A 22,134-nucleotide genomic window follows, 5' to 3' on the forward strand; every position below is an offset into this window, starting at 1 on the left:
AAACATCTTCTGTAATATAGCATTCACATTTTTAATGTTTTCAAAGTATGTGTGAGGCTCTGTCATGAACACTGTTAGCACTCCGTGGCAACTCTACAGAGAACTCGTTTTTGAGTGCCAGACACGTACTCCTTAGAGAAAGGGGAAGACGTTCTGCCAACTGGGCGTCTACTTGTGACTTACCCAGCATCTTATTTGTTTTATATTTAGGGTCACAGCCTGGCAGCTGCTACCCTCCACACACTGTTATGCAAAAACTTGAAATAATTCTGTTACTCTTGAGGGGTTCCTTTGGGTTTTACGCTGATGCGGTCTGGGGTACGATACCATCACTGGTATTAGAAGCAGCAGTGTTGGTGGATGCCGCAGTCCGTCCCTGGAGGATTTAGGTAATGGTTTCTGTTTCTTCCAGTGACCGTGACTAAGTGAATTCACCTCTTCTAGCTTCAGCTTTGGAGATGATGCTTTCTCTCATAAAGCATGTGTGATGCTTTTCTATGTACTGTCATTGGAAATCGCAGCTTTCACTTCAGTTTGCAACTTGCAAGAATTAATAGAGTTTTACTTAAAAATCAATTTAGAATGGTGGGCAAGGACAAAACCGTGCTGGATTCAGCACAGCACAAAGAATACCTGCCCCGAGGAGATGCTTTTGCTTGTCTTCGCTCCTGCATTTTTCTTTTTATTTCACTAATCAATCACCAATGGCCATTATGTCAGCTTGGCTTCTTCTGACATACATACACTGGTATAATTCCCAGTATGAATGGATGATTGGCTGAGGAGGGGATCTGGGTGCTGTCTCCGGAGCCTGGCCTTTCTTTCCCATTGTATGTGCCTTCCTCTCTTGCCGACAGCTGATCAGACAGTGGTGTGGAATGTGCTATTTAATTTCTCTGCAATGAATCCACCAGCTCTGCCCTGTCATTGCAATTAGTCATACCCTCTCAGCGCATTATAATCCTCACATATCGCATCTCGCCAAGTCGTTCCTATAGCGTTAGGAACAAAGCTCGCTCACGAACGTCGCGAAAGAGAAGCATCCAGAGGAAGTGACTGCCAGGCGCCGCGTTTGGTGAGAATCACCAGAAACAGGCAATTTGATCTAACCTTAACCTACAGTTAAAAATTAAGAACGTGCTGGTGTCTGCTGTGAATGCAGGACTAGGAGGTCAGGATAAAACCTTCCTCTGCCTGCTCCCAGCTGGGCACGAGGTACGACTCGTCAACAAGTAGGCAGAGGGCAAGAAAGGCTCTTGCACCAAATTGCGGTCGGCGAGAAAGCAAATGGTGTAAGCCCAATTTTCACGTCAGTATATCCCCAGCTATGCCTTACCGCGCAGGCTTCATCCACGCTGCGCAACATTGAACTCAAGGCGACTACAGTCAAAACAAAAGCCGACCTTAACACGCAGAACCTAGCAGTTTTCTTCTTCAAAGGCTGCCCTAAGAGGCACGCTTAGGGGTGTACGCACCCCTTCTTAGTTGTATTTCCAGGGCAGCTTAATTCCTCAATCCTTAACGACACATTAAATGCTACTAGATTATTCAGTCCGTGTCTACGCTAAACTTTAATACCTACTCATTTGACCGCCGAAAGCAGGAAAATTGGCATCTGTTAGTTGTGGGAATGTAGATTATGATTCATCACAGAGTTTTAGCCCAGAAAATGACAAGGGTAATAGTTATCACAAACCACCACGCACAGTAATGACAGACAGCTGTTGCGGTAATAAGAGACCAATCAATAATTCATTTGATATTCTTTGTGCAATTAATCATGATAAATTAATGTGGCTTTAATGTGGCACTACATGCATTTCCTGGGCTCTCCAATGTAATTTAACAATTAATGTGCCATCATTTTAAATTGCAGCTGTCCTTGCTCTGCAGACACACGGAAATCATCAGAGCCGCGACATCCAACAGAGATGGGATAATAGTTGGAAAGCTTTCAAAGACTTGGGTTCTGGGAGGCTCATCTGCCCAGCTATGAGCATTTTGGTTTTGTCCCCCACCCTCTTCCCAATCTGTTTAGGACTATTACTGTCTTCAGGGCAGAAGAACGTTGCCTGCGCCCAAGGAAGGCTGATCGCTCATTTGCTGACACTAACTACTTTTTTATTAACCACCAGAAATGTATGCGTTCAGGTTGTTTAAACTACTATACCCAAATACATTGAAGAAGCAGCATTAGCTGTATCTAGGGGATGATTAAATACAGACAAAAGCTAGAGAAGTTGTAAAGTTGTTCTTAACTCACCCATCACACTGAAAGACTAGGTTTTTTCATTAACAGCAAGCACTGCAGAGGGAAGCTCTTTTACACTCTTTAGAGCTGCCAAGCTGGTCAGATTAAAAGGTTCCTAGCCATCTCTTGCAGAAGTGACACACCTGTGGAAGGTATTTTGGGGAGGGGCTGAAAACCAGATTCAGGATGCCGTATGGGTTAGTACTAGGGTCTTGCTATCAGAACAGGGAATACTGTTCCCAGGAAAACAAAATAAAACAGAATGACTGCCCCCCTAGTCACATCCCAAAATGTGGGGCTCCACAAGAAGGGCATGTGGCTTCCACAGAGGGTCCGAGGAGCGTTCCCCAGCTATCTCAGAGCTATGCTAAGGGTTTCCAAAATCCCTGACTCGGTGGTGTAGAAGAGCAGCACGCAGGGGTGGCTGGTCCCCCTGCAAAGCGATGCAGCCCCAGCTGGCTGCTTTTCGGAGCAGCTGGGAGAGAGAAGGGGCAAGGTAGGAACTGACAGAGGTTCCTTACAGGCTTGGGCTTCACTTCAAGGCAAATCCTGCAACCTTTAGGGCTATTCACACCAGCAACCGACAAAACAGGGACCTGGCCTCAAGATTTTAAGACCATTCCTTATTTTATTTTCTATTTAAAAAACAAACAAGCCAACCAACACAAAAGAACCAGGCAGCCTAACTTTAGCATAAAGCACTTTGCCTTGGGCATCAATCTAATTAAGAATTTGTTCACGCCTCTTTCTTATGCTTAGAGTCAAATGAAAGATTTGTTTGATTTAGCTGCTTTGCAAACAACCCATATAAACTTCTGCCATTCTCTCACCTCCCTTTCAAGTGCCATCTTTTTGTCCTTGGATGCTCTAAATTATTAACATATTTTACAGTGTGCTCAAGATAAAAGAGATCTTTCAACTTTCATTCTCTCACCCCTTGGTTGAGCCAGTCATGTTGTTTCTCACTGGATACCTTTGATCAACCTGCTTGTCGGATGTTAAACCGCAGGACACCCCTAGTGAGAAAAGGCTCAGGAGGAAGCCTTTCAGCAATCCCCGGCCATCAGAATTTTCTGCTGAGCTAGGGCAGCACTTTGAAGTCACCTAAGCTTACGGCCAGGCTCTGAGAGAGGTCACCCTTAACGTTAAGAAAAGCGTAATTATAAAAAGGAGTACACGTTTGTTATAAACATCTTATGAACCTAAATAGGCAGTGAAATACATATGGTTACAAAAACCCTACCAGTGGAAGTTCCTACCAGGATAACAAACAGTTTATTGTCTTGTTTGATTCCAGGATTGGTCTCACTACAAACAAGGTCTTCTGTACTTTCCTAACCCCTTCTAAACTGTTTTTCAGCCTCTCCTTAATATGAAATGTCACTGTGATACAGTAGTACAGAGCAAGCAATACCTTCCTCTCCATGTAACCCTGCTGGTTTTCTCGTCATTATTTAGAGAATAGTATTCAGAACGAGAATAGCACAAGCTAGTCCATAGGAAGTACAGCAGAGAGGACACAAAGCACCTTCGGCTCCGTGTGAGCGTGTCTATTCACATCACTGATCTGTATTATAGACTGCAGACAGCGTACGGCCCCTGCTCTACTTCGGTGCTTATTTACAAACATGAATTTGAAGCTGTGTAACAGCACCGTCAGATATCCACATGCAAAAACAAGAGACCGTGTCTCCCGCTGCCCCATTTATGGCCCCTTCGGTGCAGCTGCAGGGACTCGTGTATTTTCTCTCGTTGATTCCTTACGGTGCTCACCAGCACGGTACCCGGTTTCTTCGGGCGCAATACTTTCTGAGGGGCTGCACGATGTCTATACATTTAACACTTATTTGGGATGGTAGCATTCACTGTAACCCTTCTGCCAGTGCCCTTCAAACCGATGATCACCCAGACCGAAAGTTCCCCGAACAAGCAGAGCGCGTGCACCAAAACCCCAGCGATGAGGCGATTCCTTCGGCATTGACCGAGCCATCCCAAAGGCAGGCTTTTGCAGGGGCTTCTCCCTCTCAGGGAGACTACACGTTGCCTGTTGAAAAGCCGGCGAGCCTTTATATAGACTATTGTAAGCAGAACTATAGCTTTTGGCAGCTGACACTCCAACGAGGAGCTTCTGGAGGCAGGCGGCGTGTGCTGGGCAGGGGCACGGGGCCATCTACAGGAGAAGGAGCTCCAGCAAGAGAAAGAAGAGCTCCAGCAAGAGAACGAAGAGCTCCAGCAAGAGAAAGAAGAGCTCCAGCAAGAGAAACCGCAGCCTTGGTGTGTGCATCTGCAGCGGCTTCGGCGAGGTCAGGTTTACGCCTCTGGCTAAAGCCAAAAGAGGTCTGGAGAGGATCTGCTGTCGATTGGTTTTTCTACAGGTATTTGATAAAAAGGGAGTGAAAAATTTTCTGCGTTAACGGAACCACCGTGGGATACACACTGCTTTTTTTTTCCTCGTAGCAGGCACGCACAGGTTGAACTACGCTCTGCCAGTAATATGTCAGACGAAGCGAAGGTCACAGGTAAGAGCTCATAAAGAAGTGTGAAATTTAAAGGACTGCAGTTCAGCATCCCATTACCCTGTACACAGGAAAATCTGGAGCTGGATTTTCATTAGAGATGTGAGCTATTTGTAGCTGGGGATAATTTTCCACATGTGGTCAATAGGATTAAAGTGATACAATCTGCTTCCAGACTGAAGCATAAACTACGGCTTCACTCAGTTATATATTTTTTGCATTCCTGGCTGCAAATCGTTCCTAGAAAGGCACCATCAAAGATACGGTACAGTGACCTTCCATCCCTTCGGATGCCTGTCTTACAGAGCCAATACCTGTTCAGACCTAGTTCATGTTTTCTGCCGGCTGATTATGAATACCTCTTGTAGACCAAGAGAGTTTCTTAGTTTTTCCAGATGTACATGTATAGGTCTATACAGGATGCAGCATTGTCCCTCGTTTACCAAAGCCCTAGTTATGTTCCTTGCCTCATCTAAGCAGGTGTCAGGACTTAACAGAGATTGCGTCCTGGTTTCAGCTGGGATAGAGCTAATTTTCTTCCTAATGGCTGGTATAGTGTTATGTTTTGGATTTAGTATGAGAACAATGTTGGTAACACACTGATGTTTTCAGCTGTTGCTCAGTAGTGTTTAGACTAAGTCAAGGATGTTTCAGCTTCTCATGCCCAGCCAGTGAGAAAAATTACACTGTGCATCACTTGGTTTATACATTCCAATTATTTTTTTATTATTATTATTACTATCATCATGATCATCATTATTTTCTTCCTTTCTGTCCTATTACACTGTTCTTATCTCAACCCACAGGTTTTACTTTTTTCCTATTCTCTCCCCCATCCCACCGGGTGGGGGGGGCAGTGCTGCGTGGTGCCTAGTTGCTGGCTGGGGTTAAACCGTGACAGATTGTAATACACACGAGATATAATAATTCCTCGGGTATTGCAAGGTTAATGTGAGAATTTTCTCAGCAAAGTGAGTTTCTGCTTTGCTTCAGAAACAGTACAATATTTTCGGAGCATAACCAGACAGGCTATGAATGTGCGAGCACATCACAAAAAACAAATTACGGTCCAGACTTTACCATCCTCATAGATATAAGGGAGAGGTCAAATGAGAAGGAAGTCTCAGAAAGGTGAAATAACCGGACTGTGGTCATGTCACAGCGGCACAGCCGGGAAGAGACGACAGATTATCCGTCCTCCGGTCCTGTCCTCTTTTCTTAGAGCCTGATGCCTGCAAGCACAGCTCTACGTGCACGTCCAACGTTTTTAGTCTTTCAGGACCATCCTTATAGGCATGAAAATCACGAGATACCTGTTACTGAGAAGAAATTCCACGTGTGTGCGTTTCACACACACACGCAGAGAGCAAGGCACGGAGCGGGGCTGCTTTATGGCAGCCACTCTGTTTGCTGTGTCACTTGGGGACCAGGTTTCAGAGGTGGGACGCTCCTCTCTTTTTTATCTCTAGGTATTCCGATAATAAGTATTTCTGAAGTTTTATTACACAACTGACATTTCTAATGGATTCCTACAGCAAAGTGCTTTCGTCTTTCACCGTTCTGCTTCGGTCCTATGGGTTGTTTGTTTATAGGACGTGGTGTGCAAGTATGAAAGACACTTAGATCTCTCTTTAGGCACTGTACAGACCGAAAAAACACATTTCTTTCGTAACCACAGAGATCATCTGTGAATTTGTAACACCGTGGCTCTTGTTTACTTAATGAGAGTACCAGCACCTGGCCGGCTCTTGAAACTGGATGAATTTTTACTGTCCTGTCTCCCTACATGTCATTTACCCTTTTTGTAGGTCTCAGCGCAGCTGTGTGCGTTACTTAGTGATGGCTACGACTGATAAGCCCAGAAGAGATAAGAGACATCTACAGTTCTTTTAGGAAAACTACAATACGCCACATTCAGACGTTTCGCATCCAGTGTAAAGACCAGGAGAACACAGAAAGTTTGGAGTGTAAAATTAGCACTGTCGGGCTTTCAATTCTGAACACAACCATAGCCTGATTTTAATATAAGCAACAGCAGCTTCTCACTCAATAGATATGTTCTCCTGTGCATTCAAAACTACGTGTTTCTTCATAGTAGTTCCTATGTCTTGTCATTGCTCTAGGCCCAGCAGAGGTTTGAAGACCCCAAAATACCGAGCTATTTAGACAACAAGATCCAAAAAGTTACACAGCAGCAAGCCACCAAGGGCAAGAGGAAGATACAAATCCTGGTAAGAAGCCAAGCGTGCACGCACAAAACAGATTCTTATTTTCCATTCCTACTCCATCTCTAACTGAAGCTGTTAGCACTGCGCTGGCAAAACAAACAAAAAACCAAACCAACCCCAGCCAAGTAACAACTGAAGATTTGCCTGGTCGGAATGGTACAAAAATCCTCAGACTGTTTAAAAGGTAATAAAGTACTTGCTTATCTGTACATGCAGTCTCCCTGATTTAATCCTGGAATCTTTTGTTAGAGAATTATTCCAGGTTACGAGACCGTCCGCTTCTTTCCCGCATCGTTCCTCTTGGTTGTCCCGTCCGTTCTCATCAGCTCTTTGCTTTTCTGATCGGAGCTCAGGCACATCTATGGTTTGAAACAAGGAAGATCAATAATGACTGAAGGAAACGAAGTACAGCAGGAAGGAGTCGAAAGGATGCTTCTAAAACAAGCCAAAACATATTTTTCATTTTAAATGCAGGCCCGAATTTGTCATCATGCATGAAGCTGCATCTGCTGGGAATGCACAGGGAACATGCAGATTCACATGCGCTATAAATAGAAAAGTATCTGTATAACAAGTTGCAGAATAATGTAATAAACTACATTTTTCATCTGTCTGACGGCTCTGCCTGAAATCTGGCCACTGATCCATTTAAACTCAAACTTTATAGATTCTTCCAAACTCTTCTGGAAAATTGCTTTTTAACCTGTCAAAAATAAAATTTCTTTCTGAGGCTCTGAATGACGATGTTGTGTTCTGAATGAGTGAAATATCCTTTCCACCACTCCCAGCATTATCAATATTAACGATTCTGTCAGCAGGATTCCCATTTGCTCTTTTATAGCTCTAGGACTCTGCTGTGTTAACAGTATTATAATTTGTTTTTGTCAGTTAAGTAAGCCCATATGCCTTAATACAAACAAGGAACAGATTTACTGAGAAAAATGGTGCTATTTTTAAACATCTTTTCTGACTAATTTGCAGCCAGTTAGTGATGTCATGTACTTTGAATGTTAGAAAATCACAATGCTCCAAACCACTAAACTCTTGCTTTGTATATTATACTATTCTGAGAAAAAAAAAAAAAAAAAAAAGAGCTTAGGAAACTTGTATTTTTCACATGCAAAAACATGTGGCTAAAATGTTTCAGGTTATGAAACAACAGCCCATACACTTACGAAGAACATGTACAGCATTTTCCCTTTATGGTACTGACAAAAACGTCATATTCAATATGTCGCCTATTTTCTCTCCAAGCACAGGCTTCATAACAAAAACAGGCTTATAAGGAAAAAAAAGCAAGCGTAAGACAGCGTCATCAAGCTACGGAGTTCACTGCTCAGTCGTGCGCTCTCAGAAAACAGCTTCCCCTCTCTCCTGGACGGCCAACCTTAAGTCCTGCTCCTCCTCTTACCGAGTAGGAAAAGTTCGAGCTGCAGTGATTTGCTGTGCAGGATTTTACAGTTTTTCAGTCTCTTCGGTCAAAAAAATAGACATTTCAGGAGATCGTGCGACAGCTGGCTGCAGCAACCTGAAGCTAAAGCAAGTGGGGCGGTGGGTGGTCACCAGTTCTGTGGTGGCTACTGGAGTCCTCCAGTTACACCGGTTATATCTCAGCTCTGCTGGGGTGGGGGTCTTCCTCAGGGCTGCAGACGCCCCACTGACTGCTTGGCTTTGGCAAAAAAGGGGAAGATTTGCCTCTTGCTGTGTAGGGGTTCGAGTTGTCCTCTAGGTCTAACTCTGGGTAAGAAAATCTGGTCCCAGTATTCTCTCTTTAAATTGCCCCCACCCCGATTTAGACATTGAGTCATTTGAAACAAACAAATCTAATGCAATGCTATTTGGGCCTCTGGGGATTGGCTATTTTAGCAATCTTAGGAAGTGTTAGTCTGGGTCCAAGTAAACTATATCAGAAATACTAGGAAGATTCCCTTGTCAGCAGACAGTGGTAAACTTTGGAGAGCCATTAACAGTGCTCCCATGAAGTAATAAGTATTTAAAATCAGTGTGCAACAACTGTATTCCAACAGTATCTCTACATCACAACTTTACATCTGTGCTTTCTTCCCTTTTGGAAAAAAAAAAAAAAAAAAGTTTAAAATAAAACCTTATGCTAATAAAAGTGTGTAACCCACCTCCTGACTTCAGATATGTAGAACCCAATTCTTCTTTCATTTATATCACTTCTATTTTGGTAAAGCTCCTACACATTTGAGTTGAGTTGATTCCAATTTCCTTTGGTTAGTAGGGAAAAATCAAACTACAAACTCCAGCCAAAAGATGATCCACTGCACGGTTTAGAGCAGGCTCCTAGTCAAATCTGACGGAAGAAACGGTCATATATTGTTAACATTTACACTTCTGAATAGGTCAAAAAGTAACGTGTAACCATTACTAATATGCTGGGGAGCTGCACATGTGTTTAGAATGACATTGATTTTTCTTCCATAGCATCTGGTTCTATCCATAATTTCCAACACGATTTTTTCCCCTGGGTGAAAGCACATTTAAATCCACAAATGACAACATTAAAAGACTTGATTCAAGACTCCCAATAGCATTAAATTACAATGAAGTTGTGGCAGATTTACACTGGTGAAAGAAAGCGGGGAGAATCATGTCATACATATTCATAGGAAAGATTAATTTATGTGGTACTGACTCTTTACCCGGAGATGGGTTGTTTTCTAGCTCTATTTCAAACAATCCCATGGCTATTTGTTTCCTTTGCTTTCTGATGAGCAGAGAGATGGTAGCATTGCATCTGCGAGCAAAAACATAACTCGAGGGATAAAATCAATTCAGCATACACTTCTTTAAGAGCATTTTACATATGAGATGCAATGCCCACTTTGGCTGTTGTTCACTTCAAACAAGTGCTTATAAAAAGCATTTGGAGGAAGAGGTAAGCAGGCGTTTTCAGAAGAAATGTGTTTGGTTTGGGGTTTTGCTCTTTATTCATGAAGCAAACTTGAAGGGGCGGACACACACTTGTTTTGACCTGGATATCGTTTGTGATTCCTGTTGGCATCTCTGTTATCTTGACCTATCTAAACGGAAAAAGACTTCCTTCCCTTCTGTGCCCAGCTTTCCCCCCACCCCTTGGTCTTGGAGTTCAAGGTCAAAGTTTATGCTTGAGTCAAAGCAGAGAATTAGACTACCAAACCCTATATCCCAGGCCAGCAATATAGGATGTATACAGGTCTTTTTCTCTGATCTCTTCCTAAGAACACATTTTAAATGAGAAACCTCTGGAAGATGCAAAAGCCACTTGACCGAGCAGCTGTAGCATGTAAAGAGCTGAAAACCGCACAGGCTTTATCCTGTAAAGTGCCGAGAGCTTTGACCCAGGCTCGGAAAAGCACTAATCACGTAACTAACTGTACAAGCACTATTAAGGCACTCTGAACTTAATAGCTTGGAGTTAATTGCCAGCTTGTCAATTTTGGAGATAATTTTGTGGTAAGAGCTTTGCTGGCTCGTGACTAGATTGCTGAACACCTTTCGGGACTGAGTCCCAGAAGCATATGAAATGGACTGAAACAACTTAACATTCTCCGAAAGATGAGAAATGTAAACGACAACCATGACAAAACACACAAAAATGTACGATGTTGCATGTATCCTGTTTGGTTTCTTTTGTAAAAAGAGGTGATACTAATATCATTTGTACACACAACTTTGTTCTATCGCATGACGTGGTTCTTAGCCTTGCCCCATCCCTTCCAGTCTTAGCAAATAAACCAACCTTGCTTTCAATTTTAATTTTGTTTTAAAACCCCCACAATTCTGAAACGCAATGATGTACTAGGCATGAAAGAGGACAAAAGAGAGATTAAGTAAAATTCTTAAAAATCACCCCATGTCTTGCACTCTCATTCCTCTGCAGCCAAGTGTTACTCTTCAGTTTGACTTTTCATAATTTCTTCTCTGCTGTGTCAAGATATAACTGGACCTAGAGAGAAAACTGCTGTAAAGAAAAAACGAATCAGAGAATAATGTCCTTTAAAATATGAGCTAACACAGTAACTTGTCTAGTACCTGTCACTCTGCCTTGACTTTTAGAGGATATTTTTTTATGTTCGTGCTTCTTGGAACATTTATTTTTGTAGTGGGGGAAAAACGGTTCCTAAAAATACTGCTGCTAATCAGATGTTTAATTTATGTCTCAAGAAACGAAACCAAGGAGTCATCAAAATAGAGCATCTAGTCACTGCCTTCTCTTTCCAGCCACGAGATGGCAAACTAGCTTTTGACATGCAATAAAAATCACAGCACCTCTGGTTTTTAAGGAGCTTGGCAAAACACACGCACAAATTCTAACTGGATATTCTTTGCAATATTCTCTTTGCAGCAGTGGTTTTAGAGAGCACAGGGCAGTCGATCCGTAGGCTGAGAATGCCTGCTGTACCGGAGAGGGAAAATGAAAAAGAGCTAAAGGATCTAAGTACATTGCTAGAGTGAACATTTTGGGGGGGTTCAACAAGCTCTCTGAAAACGTGGGTTTGGTTTTATTCTTTTGTCCCTGCACCGTCAGAAAACAAAACCCCGATCTCCTGTCGTGATTGCCCAAGCGCTACTTCGAGGTCCCCTCTGCTTCTTGCCCCGTGATTCCTACGGCCCACCAAATTATAATCACATTTTTACACCTTGCACCTCCACATTTCCCAGTGTTTCACTATCATTTCTTTAACCGTATTCAGTTCTTCCTCAGGATGATGGGCAACAAACCGCTCATTACACCGGGACAAATCACTGGTCCCTGAAGGCTTTCACTGATTTAACGACGTAAAAATTGACTCAGTGCCACTGCAATTAGTGAACATGTAAAAACTCAACAGGGGCAAACTGCTCACAGTAATGTGAACAGCATATTATACAAAACCAAGCTGTATTTCAAATCTCTTTTATAGAAGTAATTGAATTTAGAGATCCAATTTTATGAAGAAAACACATTTAAGTATGAACATTTGCCTTATTATATAACTGAAATTAAGATTGCTGCTGCTGCACTTATGTCAGCAGATTTTTGGCCTCTTTCCTCTCTAATCCCATGCCAGGAGTTAAGAACAGACTGCAAGCTTTTAAAAAACAAGCGTGTTTTGCGAGCTGTTTGCAATTGAGGTGGGGGGGGGGGGGGGGGGGGGGATACGAAATGAGAGGCAACCCTGTGTTTGAACCTGCAGCTGACTGCTTGGACCTGTCTTTGATCTATCAGCCCCAGCAGTTCAAAGGCAAGAAGAAATCTGTTAAAAACCCATTTTCTGCTGCCACCAGGTGGCACCGAGATGTCCCCTGTCCCCATCACCAGGCAAATGGCCTCACCTCAACCCAAATCGGAGAGTTCACCTTCGCAATTTCCTCTCTAGGACTTACGAATTTAATGGGGGGGTGTGGGGGGAATCACTACAATGGGAGATGAAGACACCACCCTAAAACAACTCCAGGTTGCCTGAGCTGTGAGCACACCAAGGGACGTTCGTAGGATGGTGTGCCGCTGCGTAATGAAACGATTAGCAAACATATAAAACAAAGGAGTTCTGTTAAAGGACATAAAAACAAGGAAGGCATGTCACAGGAAAATTAACCCTGTATTCTAGGGGCTTCTTGTGAAAGAAAAAATACTCTTAATTCCAATTCAGGATTTACTGCCTTTCAACTTTCATGAAGCAGTCCCTTCCTTTCTAACTGATGTTGAAAACAAATGGGATTCCACAGGCAGCATCCTGGTTTTGCAAATTCCCTAATTTTTTTCTACTAACTGAACCACAGGAGAATCCACGGGGAAGAGTTACGAACCATCCACAGGTAGGAGTTATGAACCTTGATCACGGCTTCAGCTGACCTGAAGCGCGTGTAACTTCACAGTTACAACACGGAATTTGTTCCCGTAAGTCAGAGCTGTGTTTGGTGGAGAGAGCCTCCTTTCTGAGGGGTGAAGCTGCTGGTTTGGACAGATTCCCTCCCGGCTACCGCGTGTCCTTCCCTCCCCAACTTGTCCCCTCCCATAGGTACACCTTAGGAGGGAACATTTGACTTAAGGGTTGCAATTAAAGATAAGGTGAGAACTGCTATATTCTAAGGATGCACAGGGACAAACATCCAGAATCTGAAAATATCACGATACCCAAATACTGCCACTGCACTTATAAAGACCTCTAGGTATAAACATTCAGGAGTTTAAACTTACGTATCCTCATCCCGGACGTCTGTTCTTGTCGCATGTTCTGCCTTCCAATCACGGTAGTTCCCCATGAATTCCCGGTCTTCAGAAACTAAAATGGCATAATTGTCAAAAATTACATTTACAGAGAATTACACAGCAACCATTAAATTCTCCAAAACTAGTGACTACACAATTTCTGCTGATATTTGCAGTGCCCATAATAAAATCCTTTTTTTTATTATACTTTGTTATACGTATTTTATTTTCTTGTAAGTCATTATGAATTTTCCTCTACGTTTCAATGAGGCTGGTTCAGGACCTAACCAATTTATACCTGAGTACTGTTATAAAATATGGACCCCCACGCTGTACCGCCGATCTCACATCCATGGTGGCAAATTCACAGGAACTCTATCAAAATCACCTTGTCGCTTTCTAGAAATCGCCCTAACGCTTTCTAGCCTAATTTAGGATCGAATTTGTCCACTTACACATACGGGGGTGGCAAAACAGCACACGTGCAGTTGAAGCACAGTCTCCTCTGCATGTGATGGGATTGTTTGGGTTGCAAAAATTATTCCACAGGTTCAGAGACACTTGAGCTTCCTCTGTGTTGTCCAGAACCTGCTTTAACTCAGGCACCACTCCATGAAAACGCATCTTTTCTAAAGACACCAGAGAGGAAGGGCAGCCACCTTCATCTGAAATGATGATGTCCCTCATCAAGCTCTGCAGAATCTGTGCTTCCAACAGAGTTCGGGCTCTCTCCGTCGGTCTTAACGCAAATAGACTTCTCCAAAGACAGAGCGTGGACACTGAGCAAGTGTGTGCAGGGAAAGGAAAGGGATGAATTATCTGGTCCCTCTGGCCCCCGCTGTAATTGCACTTGGATATGCTGCTTCGGAACCCCAGTTGGATCTGTCGACAAGTTTTCCTGGAACAAAACACACTGGGGACTTCGGCACCAGCGGCGGCTTTATTAGGCGCTACCTGGGTCTAGCAGCAGCAGTGCTACTTATGGTTTTTGCTTTAGCTATGCTGCTTGGCTTCCTCACCCTTCCTCACCCCCAGTCTCCTGAATCGCAGAGAACTGGTGAGCTTTGTCCTCACGGTGGAATCCAAGAAGTAGCGTTGAGTTGCTTGGCGGGAGGAAAACAGAGAATGGGGACTGCCTGCTATTTGTTTTCCATACAGTACAGCAAATAGTAAGAAAACCCTCACGCTGCAAACCCAGATTAGTAATGAGCCTGCATAAAAACCTTGTAAGACGCTAGCAATTACTCGGTTTGGTTAGTAATTTAGGTACAGCAAAATCCAGCAGTAGAGTGTTGGCCTTCACAAAGGCCATAGCTGACGTACATCTCTCGAAGCTTTAATATTTGTAATTAACGACTTCTTGACATGATGGAGCCCAGCTCCAATTCAGACTTCCGAGACCATCCCCAGCCAACAAGGTCGTTCTCTGACCGGCAGGACTTTAGGGATCAGCCCTTGTGCTGGGTGGGCACAACGCCAGCGACCTGCCTGGCTCCAAATCAGGTCCTTCAGGCCGGGTCTCCGGCATGTCTAAACCCACACGGCTCTCCTGGGATACGTGAGCTCACACCAACACATCACCTCGACTGCAAGTTTTGGACACCCGACTAAAGCAGCCTGACTACAGACACTGTCCTAGTTACAGGAGGATAAATCTGGCACAAGAACAGCATCAAGTCCATTATGTTCAATTTTGCTAAACCAGGCGTGTCACCTTACGTGAATCTTTAAGATGCTCTCTTGCTTTTGATGTAGCTATTCTCGACCATGTCCTGTGGTAACCTTCAAGCAAAATGCTTCTAATCCCTCTGAAAACATAAATACGGAACAAGGGAGGAGTTTCTGGCAATTACAGGAGTTGTTCATTAACACAGGCACTCGTATAACTTTCACAAAAGGACATAATCAGCTAGGTGGATTTAAAACCCTTACAGTATTAATAGCTGACAAATGGCAGAAAGAAATAGGTGCACAAAGCTCCAGCAAAGCCCAAGAGGAATGACTTCCACGAGAAATTGGTATGTCTGCTCATTACGGCTGTTAAAAGCAAAAGCGAAGATTACTTTAATATTCTGTCCTTCCCTTCAACTCCAAGGAAAATAAAATATTGTTTAAAATCGTTTATAAAGCCAATCGAAAGCCAAGGGAATAAATATTTTTGCCATTAGGTAGAGTTTTGTAAAATCCATTTGGTATTTTTCACATGAGTTTTTCACCTTAGTTTTGAAGTCACTGTGCAAACGTTGAAAATAAATGAAAAGTGCCTGTTTAACTATGATTCCTCTACGGTTCATCGCATTGCTGCGTGGGCTATTGATGCGGTAGGCCTTGTTCCTGCCTCAGATACACTCTATACCTACGTTGCCTTTTTCCTAAACCAAGTGAGAGAAACCGCAACCTAGGTAAGGTAAGGCGATTTTCAGTTTCATGACAGCTTAAAAGAGCCCAAGCTGGTGCTGCCATGACCCCACCGTCTCTTGCGCTTTTGTCCACACATTCCTATCCCTCCCCAGGGTTCATCTGATCCTGCTGTGAACTGAGAGGGAAGCCATCAGAAAACCAATAAAACAAAATAAAGTTAAAAAAAAAAAAAGAAAAAAGGATCGTTTTCTCCCAGTTTGGCTTCCTGAGCCGGGACACCGCAGGGTCAGGCAGGCACCAGCGCTGGGGTTAGGGAGGGGGCAGGACCGCAGCTGCTTTAGGGAGGTTTAAACTCCCATGGACCGTCATCTTTAATCAGAAAGTCTCCGGCAGCACGCTCCCGTTCCCCCTCAGGGCCGGTTCTGGCATCCGCGGGATCTTTCTGGGTCTGGTTGAAGACTGTGGCTCTGCGGCCCCATCGCCATGGAACGAATTGCTGTCGAGAGCGCTGGACGCCAGCACCGACCGCTTTCCTAAATCTCACCTTAGGACGCTTCTTCCGAAACAACTCGGAATACTGAACGTTTCTTTAGCAAGATGTTTTTATGGGAAGGAGGGAAATTAAACATTGCATCCCCTTTACTGGCCCCCACCAGAAACCTGGCAAAGCCGCACGAGACTCTTGTCTACGCGCGGCTAGCCAGCTTTCTCTGACTTGGCGCCCTCCTAAAGCTCTGCATTATCTCATTCTTATTACTCCTGCTTCTATAAAAATAATTGATTGGGGGGGGGGGGGCAGATTAAATTGTAAACAAACCAGATTGGGCCAATGCAATTTTACACATAACAAAACATTGAATCGCCCCCTGTCTGAATGATGAAATCCCCTGTGATCCCACTACTGTCCAATATCTTTCAGGAAGTAACAACGAAAGTGAGAGGAAGACACCAGTTATGAAAAAACATGGGCTTTTGTGCTCAGTGATTAACATTATTTTTGTCTCTTAGATATCCTCCCATCGCCCTTTGCCATTGTAGTCCTGTAAAATGTCAAACGCTGCTTGCCAGAGGTCTTTTGCCTTTAGCAATATTTAAAGCTGTGTCCATTAAAGGAAACAAGTCCATTACAGATCTCAATTTCCTTCCATTCCACGCTTGGAATTTGCGATGAAACCGGTGGAAGTTGTACCTGAGCTTCGAAGGCACAACTAGGTTAACAATACTTTGAAGACAAACTGAAGATATTTGTTCGGGGTTTGCAATCAGTCTGATTCCGTACCCGAGCAAAAAGTCTACAATGAAATCCTGTTTCCACAAGCGTGAATTAGAGTTTAACTTCAGCAGGGCCAAGATTTTATCCTTAACGTCCCAGACGCGTCCCCATTGCTAGGGTCTGGAAATAGAACGAGTTAGGAATCCACTGCACTAGTATTACCGGGGCTGAGAACTTCTTGTCCTTAAGAAAACTGTCAGCAGGCCAAGTACTGCCAAATTCTGGAGGGAAGCAAAGGCAACTGAACTGAGAAAAAGAATCTGGCTCCATCTGCTAGTTTGAAAGTTAGCTTCAGAAATATTTCAACAGTGATGCCATGTACAGCCCTAGCAGTACAAAAAGACATACATCATAAAAATGATCCAGGTTGTTGGGTTTTTTCTTAGAGTGAATTCACCGGTTTCCCTGTGCTATTTATTAATATAATAAATGACCTTAAAATACGTATTGCCTGAAATAAATGTCATTGATTAGGTCAAATAAAAATATCACTTGGCCCAACAATGACAAATTTCCTGGCTGTGCTCCTGAGGGCCAAGAACTTGTTTCATTTAGGAACAAGAGTTGCTGGCAGTAGCTGGGAAGGAAACTGCTTGCCAAATGTCTCCATAGGAAATTAAATAATTGAGAATATTCACCAACAGGAAAAAGAAAATAATTGCTTTCTTTAGTGCACAGAAAAGTCAAGAGAAGACCCTTTGGCGGGCTGGTAAAACTTCAGAGAAGGACCACGGTCCTTCTCAATCTCGGGAAGTTCTACAACAGAGAACGGGATCTTTTAAAACATTTCTCCCCTAGAGTCTACCGGTATAAACTGAGTGTAAACTGAGTGGGAGCTGTGCTGGCTTTGTAGCAGAGGAGGAACTTACCCTCCTGCCCTACCTTTAATAGTCACACCAGCACGAATGCTGTACATCCATTTGCACAGAGGCTGGGCTTCATTCTTGTATCTCACCCCAGCAGTATATTAAAGGGAAACGAAGGAACGTGGAGAGGCAGCTGACCCTTGATTCTGACACCCTTCCGAAAGCACAGCTTTCCTGCCTTCGGGCTAACGGGAACTTCGTTACGATCACCAGAGTCTGGACGCTTTGTGCCACCGTAGGAAAAAAAAAATTTACAGGATCCGTACCTGCACCCTCCCTCTTGGCACTCACCGAGCAAACTGAGAGAAGTTCTGCCGCTCGGTTTACCCTCCAGGCAATCCATGCTGGCAGCTGATCACCGTAAAACAGAAGCACCAGGGCTTAATCAGCCCACATGCATCCTTTAAAAAACCTGGGGAAGAGCTTGCCCTACCACCTTGGGAACGGGCACGCCGCTGCTGGGAATCACTAACGAACAGGATTCCTGGCTAAGGACTTATTTAAGGGCCGGCTGGGGACGAATGGCAGAAATGGGCTTCTCTGGAGGTGGAGGACTTTTAGGGACCTTCTTTTGGGAAAGAAGGGGTTTTTTCCTTCATTCCAGAAATATCTGAGCAGGGGAGGAGAAAGAGACTTGAATGAGGGTTCCTGGCTGCTCTCGCTGGATGGTTTGAATGGACAGAGTTTTGTTTTCTGTTTGTTTCCTTGAAATAAAGCCAATATTTGTGGAGCAGCTGTGCTCTGCTTAGACTGGAGGGTAGAGAAACCAGCTGGTGTGTCAGAGAGAAAATATTAGCACTTCACGTCTCCCTGTTTTCTCTCGGCTGTGTTCACCAGAACGCATGAGTTGTGCTGGGTCTCGTTCACCACTACCCCATTTGTAAGATCAGGCCGCATATTTGTTTTCCAAGCTCTACCTCTTGTTCATTAAAATTAAATCAACATTCAAATCTACTTGTTAAGCAGGTTTTAGAATTGTTTAAAAAGTTTTTAAAATTCCTCACATTTATTTATGAATAATAAAAAAAGAGACAGTGTTACCTTCTGGGTGCAGACTATTTCTAACATACCGCAAAACCATTTGCATGTATAAAGATATATTGGTTTTCACCATTTCTGCTGCGTCCACATTGACTGCATTTTCTGTTACTGGTTTTGAAAGCATCACCTAAGGAATATGAACATAGACATGAGTCTGTAAAGCATAAGCTATCAAAACCCTGATTGCATACTTAGTTAATAAAATGACACAACTCTATTCCATTAAACTGGTTGTTTTGTGGCCAAAATTATCACAGTAGCCTTTTAATTTGGGTATATTGGGGAAAAAAGGACACAATTTTCTTGCTCCTTTCAGTTTTCCCCTTCATTCTTTTATAAATCCCAGCAGACAGCCGTAAATGATACATGACTTTGCCATTTGTTTTACTCATAATCAATATGAAGTTGTCTGGAAAAATCATGCATACACCTGGGGGACATATTCGGTTATGAGAGGAGAGTATCATTTGAAGTGATGGCAGGCAGCGAGGCTGGAAATGAAGACATAAAGAAGGGCAAAGAGTGCTCCACAAAAAAATCTGGATTAATTTGTCTTTTTTAAAAAACAAAACAAAACAAAAACCAACAAAAGAGAGAAGGGGCAGTAAATGTGAAACAGAGGCTCGTGTCGCAAAATGAAACAACACTTTAAGTTACCACTGATCGTAAGACTCATCCCAACACTCTTGATCAAGATTGACAATATGATAGTTCAGAAAACTTAAAAGTAAAATTATCAGCTTCTTTAAAGCATTTTTCTGAAGCGCAGAGAGCTGGGTGGGTACATGCCTCTTGAGCAGTTGACTAACACAAGATAAAAGAGTGTAAATCCTAAAGATCAAAGGAACCAGTTAGCCTGGTCTATCTAAAAATTAGCATTGGTAACAACTCCAATGATAGTCATTCATTTCATCGTCTGTTTTCATCAGAGTTAAGGAGCTGCCAGAAGAGCCACTGGTGAAGAAGTGCAGAAGTGAAAAGAAACGATTCCTGTTTGTAAAGAGGAACGAGCAACAGATCCTGTTTACCCAAGCTCAGGCGTCATCAGGAGTTTGTATTTTAAAATCCACAACCACTACATAAAGCGTATTTTAATATTTTCTGACAGGGGAGACATGTAAACCTCCATCTTTTTCCTTCCTGGCATAGCAAGTAAAATGTTGCTTACAGTTAACTTTTCCTTCCACTTCGCAGAGTTGTTGAGGAAGTCTATACGTGGCCTCCCAGCACACCAATCCACTGCACGAGGGGAAAACATTCACATGCTGTGTAACTTTTAAGATAGGACGGCTTTGTTGCTAGGCACTAAAGGAACTAGAGATCATTACTGTTTGCCTTGTATATCTTGTATTTTTAAATGACTCAAAAACCTATCTACAGACTTCCTGTCTATGGGACTATTTGTGTGGTTTCCCAGATACGTTCTCATTTTTCTACCCAGAAAAATCTGTCCTAGCAAAAACTGTTAAAATCTCTGCATTTGTCCGAGACTTTTGGACGTTTAATGGCTAGGCAAGAACAACAGCTCAACAGTTCCTACCAGCCTGTTGTATTTCAGCCTTGCAAATGTAGTTGACAAAGACACTGATAAAACGAACAGTGGTACAGCAAGTCCTACCTGGAAGGTGTCCCTGCTTCTTATCCTGGAGAGAGATATGGCAATACTCACGGTGACCCATGACTGTTACCTTCCCCTTTCTCCTTTGTTCCTTCTGATTTTTCAGGAATTCACACATTCCTCCCTGAGGTTCTAGTTGACACCATCCACCTCATGTTAGCAACAGCCTAGATGTTTTGAAACGCTGCGGGCTCAAACCAAGAACTGGATGCGACCGTCATCTGGGTTCCTGCCACCCTCCACAAAGTCGTTTGGAACAGCATCATTCTGAGGAGCTGTACAAACCCTCGTGGTGAATAAACACAACTGCCTTACAGTCAGCAAGATGAAAAACGACACGCAAGCCAGGCTCTCCCCATATCCCCGCCAGCTGCTGCAATAGCAGAAGATGGGAGAAACAGCACACGACCCGTCTTTCTGCATCGGTGAGGAGCAATCCAACATTTGCACCCTCGACAGTTATTGCACCACGCACAGCTGCAGCGTCTGTATGATACGAACCACTAATAGTGTGAAGTCTTGATTCTGCTCTGTTAAGTGGTCTGCATATTTTCAGGACTGAGACTAACTACCAGATAAGAAAACAAATACATAAATTATATTGCAAAGAAATGGCCTACGAAGCAATGTTTGAAAGGAGTATTATTTATGCTGCAAAGCTGAGCACTCAGAAATTAAGAAAAGCCAGATTTATGGCTTCTTGTGCAATCTTCATGGCTTGGCTACTTGGAAGGCCAGCTTCCTTAGGACTGGAGATTTTTTCGTCACAAACTAACTTGTGCCCACATACAAAAGTAATTTTAACTTTTTTATCAAATGTCTAATCCGTTTGATGCCAACTACCTTTGGATACGGCTTACGTGAATCTACTTTGGAATAATTATTCCATTTCTGGCACTGTTTCCTGCAATACCACAATACAGTGTCCAGGCCATCTGTTTATTTGCGTCTTCCCTAACGCTCCTAAATTAGTTTGCCTGGATTTGACCTCTTTGAAATGCTAGCAGACAAGACACGTACACCGCTTTACGGCTGGGACTAACGGTGGTTTTACATACTCGGCATCCCACCCACTCTCAGCGAGGCAGCTCGGTCACAGGATTTTTGCTCTTCCCACTGGGACCTGCTGCCCTCTGCACAGCCTGAACTCCTAATGGGAGTTGCTGGAATTATCAGGCTCCACAAGCAGCTCTCCGAGTGCTAAGGGAGAAGAGGAAATGACCTTCCAGAGAAAGAAGAGCGCTGGCATTGCTCCTGCTCACCAACCGAACTCCGTACAGATCTTTATGAATATGACTGTCCACAGCCACAGCTGCGCTTCTGACTGGGGACCCGACACTTCTGCGTCCCCTTCTTCTTCCAGAAGTCAGTGGCACTGGGTGGAGTCATGTTAAAAACCGAATTATTCGGTTTCTTCCTTCTCCTTGTCTAGAAATACCTTTATTGCATTGGCACGGATATTTTTCAAGGCAGCCGTGGCCATCCGACAACCCAAACGTACAGAAAAGCGTATTCACAGTAAACAAAGAGTAAGGTTCGCACCGCTCGGCGGTCGTCCTCCTACACCTCTTCCATAGAAGTCCAGCTGAACCATGGCATGATGTGGGAGGAATTAACGGCGACGTGCTGGGTTGAGCCAGTGCCCAGACCCTGACTGTCCTGGTAGATCCTGGGAGGAAAGGGAGGATTTCTGTTCCGGACACTGCATGCTTAGCCTGAAAATGTGCAGAGCCAGGTGAGCCGCCATACGGGAGGAGTGGCTGAGGTGGAGCAGCAAAAGT

The sequence above is a fragment of the Accipiter gentilis genome, chromosome 8 (genome assembly GCF_929443795.1).
Source record: "Accipiter gentilis chromosome 8, bAccGen1.1, whole genome shotgun sequence".
NCBI classification, from domain to species: Eukaryota; Metazoa; Chordata; class Aves; order Accipitriformes; family Accipitridae; genus Astur; species Astur gentilis.